The 9853-nt window shown below is 37.9% G+C and overlaps 1 pseudogene; it reads left to right on the top strand.

Moving 5' to 3' along the window:
• Nucleotides 1-473: 473 nt before the first annotated feature.
• Nucleotides 474-9462, top strand: LOC111917795 (uncharacterized; annotated as a pseudogene).
• The last annotated feature ends 391 nt before the right edge of the window (nucleotides 9463-9853 follow it).

Here is a 9853-nt window from a genome sequence, read left to right as displayed (position 1 = left end):
TATGGTTTATACTTTGCTTTTCTAAGCATTTAATGTTTTTAGTATTTGGGCCAAAAATAGTATAGAATTAATTGTAGTTTGGACCGAGCATTGGATTATTTGTATTTTGGGCTTGGCCTTAGGTCCATATATATATATATATATATATATATATATATATATATATATATATATATATATATATATATATATATATATATATGGTGAGGAGTGCATGTGAAAAAAAGAACCAAGGAGCTTAAGTGTGTGTATTCTAAGGTGTGAGAGAAACTAGAGAGAAGAGTGTGTGTGAACTATATGTATAGAGCTTCAATCATTTCATTGAATACATCATAGATTCATCTTCTTCTTCTCCTCCTTCTCTTCTATTTGATCTGACATCATCCGTTTAATTGGGATTCCACACCATCAAACGGATCTGATTGATACACAAGCATTTTTAGGGACTTACATGGATACAACTAGATATGACCATGGTTACTTACGAGCTCGTTTCTCATCGTGTAATAGAATCATGTCTTCCCATGGAAATAACCAGCACACCGGTAAAACACCAGTTAGACTCCGCTACATTCCAAGCCGCTGTAACAGCTGCCGTGATAGCTGTCATGGCGTAACTCAACGCCAACAATACAAACGAAAATGGAAATAGTGTCGACAATTCTAACCGTAGTAACAACCAAGGAAACCAACGAGTGAAAACTTACCAAGACACCCGAACCCCAAACCTAAGAACATGAAACGAAAGTTTGGGAATGAGAAAGGGGACAGTCCGACTCAAGGGTCTACCAAAAGGCAAAAAGCTACAGCAACCCATAACCCCATTGACCCTACTACCTTAACACCGAGAAAGCCTAATTATGGAAACCTCCCACACTGCAGCAAGTGCATCTACCATCATTATGGAGTCTTCCAGGACTTATATTACGATATGTGTAATAAGAAGGGGCACACCGCCCGTTTCTATAGGACCCCAGCCCAATGCATCACTCCAACCCCCAAGGCTGGAATAAGTCTAGTATGCCACAAATGCGGTGAAACGGGACATTTCAAGAGAGATCGTCCAACAGAGAGGAATGACGGAAGAGCAGAAGGAGTTTAACAACAGGACATGGTAAAGCAAAAAAGGAACCCTACTGGAATTTTCGGTACGTTTCCAAACAACAAAAATTAAGCATCGAATTTCCACAAAAATTTTTTGCCAATTAAAATCATAATCATAAATTATTCCCTCATTCGAACAAATCATATCGTTCATAGTAAAACTAAAAACCCTTACAAGTGAGCTATGATGGCTTAGTGTAAACTCAAGGTTATATATAATTAAGATTCTACAGACTAAGAGTGCGTGCTTCCGCCTTAATTCCTGTCCATACACTGGTTGTGGATTTAGGGCAGGGCCACTTAGTCGACTGTCTTCTCAATCTTAATTATATGTGACTAGGTTACACCAATCTATCATAGAGAGACCTAGTAGAAATCAGACTATGAAATTTCATCATTATATATCAAAGTACTCGTATTACTAGGACACCCTAAATCTGGTACAAAATATTCGCAGTAGTAATAACAAGGATGAAACTGGTAGTGTTAATAACATGTACATAGAACACAATATCATTCTAAACAATCATCCCTTCCAAATCGATTTAACATCCGTTACAATATGAAGTCTGACGTCGTCATTTGACATGGGTTGGATTGATCCTCACCATACCAATTTCATGCGCTGCAAAGAGATCCTTCGCCTTACCCGACCGATTAAAGAAACCCTTTCCACCTATAACAAAAAACCTCTGAATCATCTCTTGCATCTAGAATCATAAGTACCTATGTAACAGGTACCACGCTCTTTCATGGCCCATAGTAGAATTTGGAAAAAAGAAGAAAAAAAGACCTTAAAGGAATCTCATAGGTTTATAACCTCCTCGAGATGTTCCCGAAGTCCTTTCGGAAGTATCACCCATGTGTCAAGATGAGTTCGGAATCGACTTGACTCTTGGAGCCATTCCAGTAACCAAACCCCCAATACCACTTAGCACCAACACCAAAAATAGATATTATCCGGTCAATGGAAGCGACCTAATAAGCAAGGAAATTATCAGACCAAGCCTCTAACCTCAGAGAGCACCCGTCTGACTCGTACAGAGGAAGGACAAATTGTTCATAGGACCATTGACTACCATGATTCAAACAAACCCATCATCGAGGAATAATATTCTCCATTCCGAACCGACGATCCGTTCAACCAACCTTAAGGAAACGAGCAAAGTCAGCATACCACTAGCTCAGCATTCCATAGGAAGAAACCCCCAAGACAGCCTAAGATTCATAAGGCCAGCTGCACCACACTCAACCTTAACCTTGATGACAATAGTGTTCATCTTAAGGTCTAGAGACACTACCCCTAGGGCGTCCAGTACACAAACATCATTAGACCATTCGAGATCCTCGCCAAGATAGGTCCGGTACCCCATAAACTTCGGTTACCATAAGAACCCAGCATCATGCATCCCACATTCCACGTGTCCAACCCTAATAAGTATCTAATCGCCGAAGCCCTGGTAATCCTACTCGACGAAACCTAAGTAAACAAGAACCTACACTCTGAAGAGGAACATGTGAGGATCATGGACAAGGAGAACGAAATAACGAAAACAAAGTCAGATACCAATAGTGAAGGTCCGCTGGAACACCAAAGCAAGGATCTAAAGTCTCCTAGGAACGAAGAGACTAGACAAAATAGAGATACCTGCAACTTTCCTCCTAGTTGCAAGAGATTCCAAGGTGCTAATTTCGGGATGAAATTCCCTCTAACGAGGGGGATGATGTGACAACCCGAAAGATTTTGGATCAAGCTAAGTCTAAACCTTAACCCTATACGAGCAAATTCGCAACATAACCAGATGCCCTAGAACATTGAAAAGCCATGAAGAGCATGTTTTATATAAGTTATTATATACTTAAACTTTAAAAACCATATCGTAAATAACCCCCTTGGAAGTAAACAAGTTTAATAAAACAAGACTAGTCAAAATGTGGGAATAGAAATCATGAAATGTGAACATTGTTTTAATATCTAGCCTAGTACCCCACCCTAGAACATCTCATGACCTAAATCTCCTACCTAAGACATCTTAGAACCGAAAACACTTAGTGGAAATGCCTAGGACCGAAAGCATAACCATGGGAATCATTCAAGACCGAAATCACTTCAAATGGGCCATCCCTTAATTGGCCGTAAACATCCTTAAAAGACCACACTTTGGCCGAAAATACATTCAATGGGAGATACATGAACCGTAAACCTTTTCATGGGCCACACCAAAACCGAAAACAACTTCATGCTAAGATATGTTAAGGTGTTTGCGGTCATAGGTGAGAATAAGACAAGAAAAGTTGACTTTAAGATGTGAAGCTTCATCCATTTCCAGTGCACTCACAGTAACCCAGGTAAGACCCACCAAATAACAATGTTTTAACATACAGATTTCCAATCACATATCCCATCTTTTCTTTCACCTTTAACAACGAAAGTAAGACATTACAAACCCCTACCATTTCTCTCCAACTTCCCTCATTTTCTCTCTAGTTTTCCTCTCAAGAACAAGAGTAAGGATTTGCTAAAGGCTTAACTCTTCAAGCTTCCTTAGAGTTTTTGGTAAGTTATCCTATTAATCTAGTATTTTATATCACTTTGATGGTAGATTCATTATTATTTTACATAATTAATATGTGAAAAAACTCTTACGACAACATTCCTTCCAAAGAAGTTCATCAACTTATCCAAGAGTTTAGGCTTGAGATCTTCACTCCATCACCCCAAAAAATCCGTAAACCAACTCAAGGTGAGTTCATACCCCCATCTTTTCAAGCTTTTTCCATGTTTTTTTTTGGGTGGGTGGGGGGAGGAGGAATACAAGTAAAACATTGTTTATCCCATGAATAATTTCATTTTTTTCATCTTTATGTTAAAGATAAAATATTATGTATATAGGTTAGGGATTATACTAGCTTTTGGTATAAATACTTATGATATACATATGGTTAAAGCAAACACAATCTAAGTTATAATATCATAAGAAAAGTTATGATTTGTAAAACTACATGGCTTTTGGGAACCTTTACTAAAAGATAACTTTATTAACAAAAATGGTTACATTATAAACTCTTATTAATCTAGTGGGTTTTAACCCCAAAATATTATATTTTGATTTCATATTTTCATGCTAGAATACACAATTATACTTATATAAAAGATTATATAAATAGTTTCAACCAACAAGATAAAATATAATTGGTATAGTTTGGAAGTCACAAACCACACCTTTCAAAGGCACATATAATTATGTAATGGTATAATTATCTTATTTTGCAAGTAAAAGGAGTCATAGTTCACATAAATCTGCTAATGCTCTTGTGAGACTTTCCTTCACCATACCTACCTAGCATACAACTTAAGTCATGCATTATAACCAGAGTCTCCTGGAGGGAGAGAGAGAGACCGATGTGTATACATCTATATGGGATTGACAACCCCACACCTCAGTTGTTCGCTACAGTTAGACCGACAAGTTTAGGGTGACAAAAGTCTACCAATTCCGACACCTGAAGAACGTCGTTCAGGTATAACAGTCATGCCAAATATGGTTATAAGAACTCACATGGGGATTAGCAAAACTATTTGGTTTACGGGAAGCTTATACTTCATTAGTTTTATTAAAAGAAATGAAACTATATATTGTTTTCTGTACAATATCCACTTACGTATTGGTCTTAGGGTTTAAGACTACAATTCACCTTTAAGAAAATATTGGATTTTCTGGAAGTATAAATAATTACTTTACAAGAAAAGATACAAAGGAATTACTTACAATTTCAACTCATGTTAAAGGAAATATTGGAGTTTCTGGAAAAATAGGAAACCATCTTTCGCGAAACTGTTACAAACCTTTTTCATGCAAAAATGCTTATGAACTCACCAACTTAATTCTTGAAACTTTTCAAAATCACTTGTATTCTCAGGAAACCAGTAGACAGGTACTCAGCCCTTCTTGAGGGTCGGCGTCGTCGTCTCATGTTTTTCCCACTTTTCAGTTAATTATATTCAACTTTTGGAACAATTGTGTTGTAAACAATGTAATACTTAAAATCTAAATGTATGAATGTTTGTGTTGTTATGTTTCATTACTATTCAATTGTCATGATACTGTACATGAAGTCACTCCATCCGCCCCCAGACATTTCTGTCGTTCTGGTTTGGGGGTGTGACAGGTACACATAGTGTGGGTTAGCATTGTGCATCAATTTTGATGTGTTCCCGTTATCTTTTAGATTCAAGATTTCATGTTGGAGATCCGTATTTAAGTTAGTGGGATGTCCGCGACATCATCGTTGTAGATGTTTCGAGTTTATGAGAGATGATTTTCCTGTTTTGATTAACTTAGTCAGGGATGAGTTGATCTCAGTGTTGGATGAGCACCTTCAGATTCTGCGGGCTGAGCTGGAGGTCTGTCAGCCATGGGGTCGTGCAGTTACCTTCAAGGAGTTCGATGCTTGTGGAGCTCCTCATTTCTTAAGGGAGGAGGGAGACTATCATTAGTATGCGTTGGAACATCGATATGGAGAGTGACTTTCTCGCCATTTTTTCCTGACAGAGGCCAAGTTCAGATTTGAAATGTGTCTGTTGCAGGATGGAGCTAAGGATTGGTGGTGCAAGATTGTTGAGAGTCTCGAACCAAGTGCAATCGATTCTATGACATGGGGGGATTTTGTTACCAGGTTCATGAGAGAGTTTGTATCGGTGATTGAGGTTTAACAATTGTCTCGGGAGTATTTGGCACTTGAGCAAGCTACAGAGACGGTGGCTGAGATCACCTATAAGTTCAGAGAGAAAGCATTGTTTTGCTATAGTTTGCGGCTACAGAGGAGAAGATGATGACTCGCTACCATGATATGCTGATGGCGGAGAGCTGGGAGTTCATGGGCATTTCTAAACATAATACTCTTTCCAGTTTAGTGGAGGCAACCAAGAATATGGAGCTGGAGTTGGAGACTCAACAACGAAAAAGGAGGCAGGATTAGACTCACGCACTAGCATCAACATCCAAGAAGGTCATGGTGACTGGCATTCAGTCAGGAGATCAAGAGACTCACGGGTTCTATGGTAGGTGTGGTTTGGCTCATTTAGGTATTTGTCGTGCACCAGTTTTAGGATATTTCAGATGCAGTCAGGAATGTCACTACAGCTGGGATTATAGTAAGAGGAAGTCAAGGGTTTTTTTCATGTGTTGTCAACCAGGCCATGTTAAGGGCGATTGTCCTATAATAGCATATGGTATGGTTTTGGATCAAACACGTTTAGCTTGGCAGTTACCAGATGGACGACATAGGACAACTGGAGTCCCCAGGGTTAGGGTTTGAGTTATCAGTTCTTTAGTTCGGTTGGGTGTTGCATTATTGATGAAATTTGTATATTTTCTACTTATGTTTACCTCGCTTCAATTGTAATCTTGGATGATCTGTTGAATGATATTGTTTTAATCAACTCTGGTTCTATATTGAATGATTGTTTATGGTTGGTTCCTTTGTTGTTGTATGGTTTGGATCAAAATTGGAAAGATTATGTAATCACCAGAATCTAGTTTATTCCAAGTGGGGGAGAGTCATTTTATTCAGGATGCAAGATTGAAGAGTTGCGGGTTATCTCAAAGTTTTATATTCAAGGATAAAGGATAAACATGTTCGGATCTTTGTTAGGAATAAAGCTTATGCAATGAATGTTGTCCAACAGTCAGTTGTGACCAATAAAGTAGATGTTGAATATTCAAGGTTATCTCATCTAAAGACTTGAAGCATCGGTAGTGATGCAATATTGAGTTAGTGATTAAGCTCAGGTCAAGGGTTGTGTGAGGTTCTCTCTACTAGTTCTTGTTAGATGAAGGATCTGGGGTTCGAAGCACGATCCGAACACCTGACAGAATCTAGTAGACTAAGGGTCCGTCTCGTGTCAGTTTATGCTTGTCATCTTTGTAGCTTTGTTTGAAAGACCATGGAGTTTTGTAAGGCTACAATTTGGCCCATATCATTCATTTGGGTTGAAACAAACATGTCATTGTCTGCTTAGTTTTTCCTTTGTTTAGACGTAAAGGTTGTTAGAGTCGTATTGATGTATAGGCTAGTTTAGTCTTTGTTCGTTGGGCTTTTTTAGGTTTTTACTTTTGCATTTAAATGTGAGGTTGTCGACTATAGCGGTTGGTCATGGATTCCATTTTCTAGTTATCAGTAAGACGACGCAAGGCCAAGGGAGGTCTTGGACGGATCAAATCTGTGAATTTTTGTTCAGCATGGCTAATGTGTGGTGTGGCTTACTTCCTGGAAGTCAAGCACTATTTCAGAGTTTTCAAATAATGTGTGACGATTGAGTACCTCTTGATGATGGTTAGTTGCAACATGTTGGTAGTCGTTTCTTGGTTGGGTCATGTACTTATCACTGAGGATTGATTCAGCTTTTGGTGTCGGAGAGAGGATGTTTGTTTAGGGGTTTGTTCTAGTGATACGGTGGATGAGATTTCAACCTTTGAAAGTTTCCATTTAGGAGTCAATAATGTGCATGATTTTGAAATCCTTATGATGGTTTTTGTAAATTCTAGTACTCAGGGTTGTATTGTCTCGTGCAGAAGGGAGTGGACTAGGAAAAACACAAGGGTTTCAGAGGGTGTTTTACAAATAATTTGTAAGGACATATTTCGAGGAAGAAATCTAATTTAAGTGGGGGTTATAACAACCATTTTCCAGAATGGATCAGTTAAAGGCTTAAAGGGGTTAAAGAAAAGGTTTATGGGGAAAACCTGCTGACACGATGTGGTGTGTTGATGACCATGACGTGGCATGGGACTTAATGAAAAGTGTATTCGGATGGACACCACGATGTTGTGAAAGGGAGACCATGATGTGGTGGCTGCTACAGCCCAAACTTGAGATTTTTAGGGTTTCACCCATATTTAAGGACCTTAACTCTTAGATTAGGTCATATCCTTAAGTCTTCATCTCCCCATTTCGAAATCATAGCCTCTCTTATTGTCTTTTGAGCTCCTTGTTGGTGTTTTGGCCGTTTGAAGGTTGGAGGAAGGCTTTGTTAAGTAAGGATCAACTAGCAACTCATCTTCATGTATTGGTGCATCTTCTGTAATTTTTCAGTTTACGGTTTTGATCAATGCAAGGAGTTGACTATGTTGGTGTTCTTCTTCAGTTCTTTGATTCGGGTGAGTTTTTCACTATGACATGTATCCCATTATATATCATGTGTATGTTAAGATAGATGTACTGTTAGAGTACGAGTATGCTAGTTGACTAGGATCACTCCTTGTTATGAATGTGCAATATAGGACACTTGCTGTCATAGTATGCTAGACTGGTAGGGTCTTGCCTGTTGATTGTATGAAACTGATGGTTTGTATAGTGTAGGAAATTTAGTGTCATGGTATGTTGGACTGGTAGAGTCTTGCCTGTGGACTATATGACATTGTTGGGTGTCATGATTGGTTAGGGTAAAGTTAGTAATGTTTGTAGGTGGTTAATTTGGATATCCTGAGAACTCTTGGTCTAAAGTCGTATTTCATGGTTCTTGTTTGATTTATTGCTTTAGGGGTGGACCATCTTTTTGATTGTCTATCTGGTCTCTAACTACATATGACTTTATACAATTGTATGAAAGACCAGTATTTGGCTCTTGACATTGACTTGTTATGTACAATGGGTTGGGCCTATATTCTCCGATCGGAATCCTTATCAAGTTTTGTCAAATGATTTCATTACTCCATTATGACCAAAACCAAAGACATATCTTCCCGTTGCCAATGAAGATTCAAGTTTTTACTATGTTTATCTATTTGTCAGGTACATGGTGGAGCGACCATGTTTCAGTGATCACCTGGAGGTAATCAAATTCATAAATAGAGATTTTCTGGTTTGAGCTCTTCAAGAAACATATATACAACCTAAAGATGAATCATAAAGTAAGTTCCACACTCCATAATCCAAATCATGCAACAAGTAAAAGCTTTCTAGGTTGAATGATATTGATATATTGAATTCATGTATATTCTTCTAGGGTACATTTGTTTTGCAAGATGATAATTTTGCATGGGTTTCATGCATGGCATCAACTGGAAATTCTGGTTCAACTCACGAACTAGGAATTGGAAACAAAGCAACAGAAGCAAACAACATGCATTTGTATTTCCCTTGTGGAATCATAGGAGAGCTCTTTCAAATTTTGGCATTTCTTTTAATGTTTCTGCAGATATTTCCAACCTCCCTGCTTGTAAGTTTTAAATTGATTCTTACTCAATGTTTATGCCATAACGCTTGAAATCAAAGAACTTTTTTTTATGACCTAATGAGATTATAGTTTGCATACATTGATGAATAGGTTCATTTGTGATCCGGGTAAAGGTGTAGGAAACACATATGTAACTGTAAGTAACTCTGCAATTGTTGTTTGTATGTTAGCTGTTGACAACGAAAATTGTAACAACCTGTTATTTCAGGTCATTATAAATCGAGTCTTGTAACCTCTTTGGAATGTAATAGGAATATCATCGATAAATGAATTATTCAAAAGCTCTGTTTGGAGTACACTATGTAGTAGATATCGTCTTAAGGTTTCCAAATATATTAAGAACACTAAAATCCGAGTTATAACGAAGAAGTTATGACCATTCTAAGTTTTCCGACAAAACCGACAATACGGATATACGTAAAAACGCGAAGTTTCGATAAAATACTTTTTGACCTGAGAAGTCATAGATATCATTAAACTGCAAACCTACACGAAAAGAACGCCCAAATC

This window comes from Lactuca sativa, chromosome 4 (genome assembly GCF_002870075.4).
Source record: "Lactuca sativa cultivar Salinas chromosome 4, Lsat_Salinas_v11, whole genome shotgun sequence".
Lineage (NCBI taxonomy): Eukaryota > Viridiplantae > Streptophyta > Magnoliopsida > Asterales > Asteraceae > Lactuca > Lactuca sativa.
This window is presented reverse-complemented; position numbering and strand designations above follow the sequence as displayed.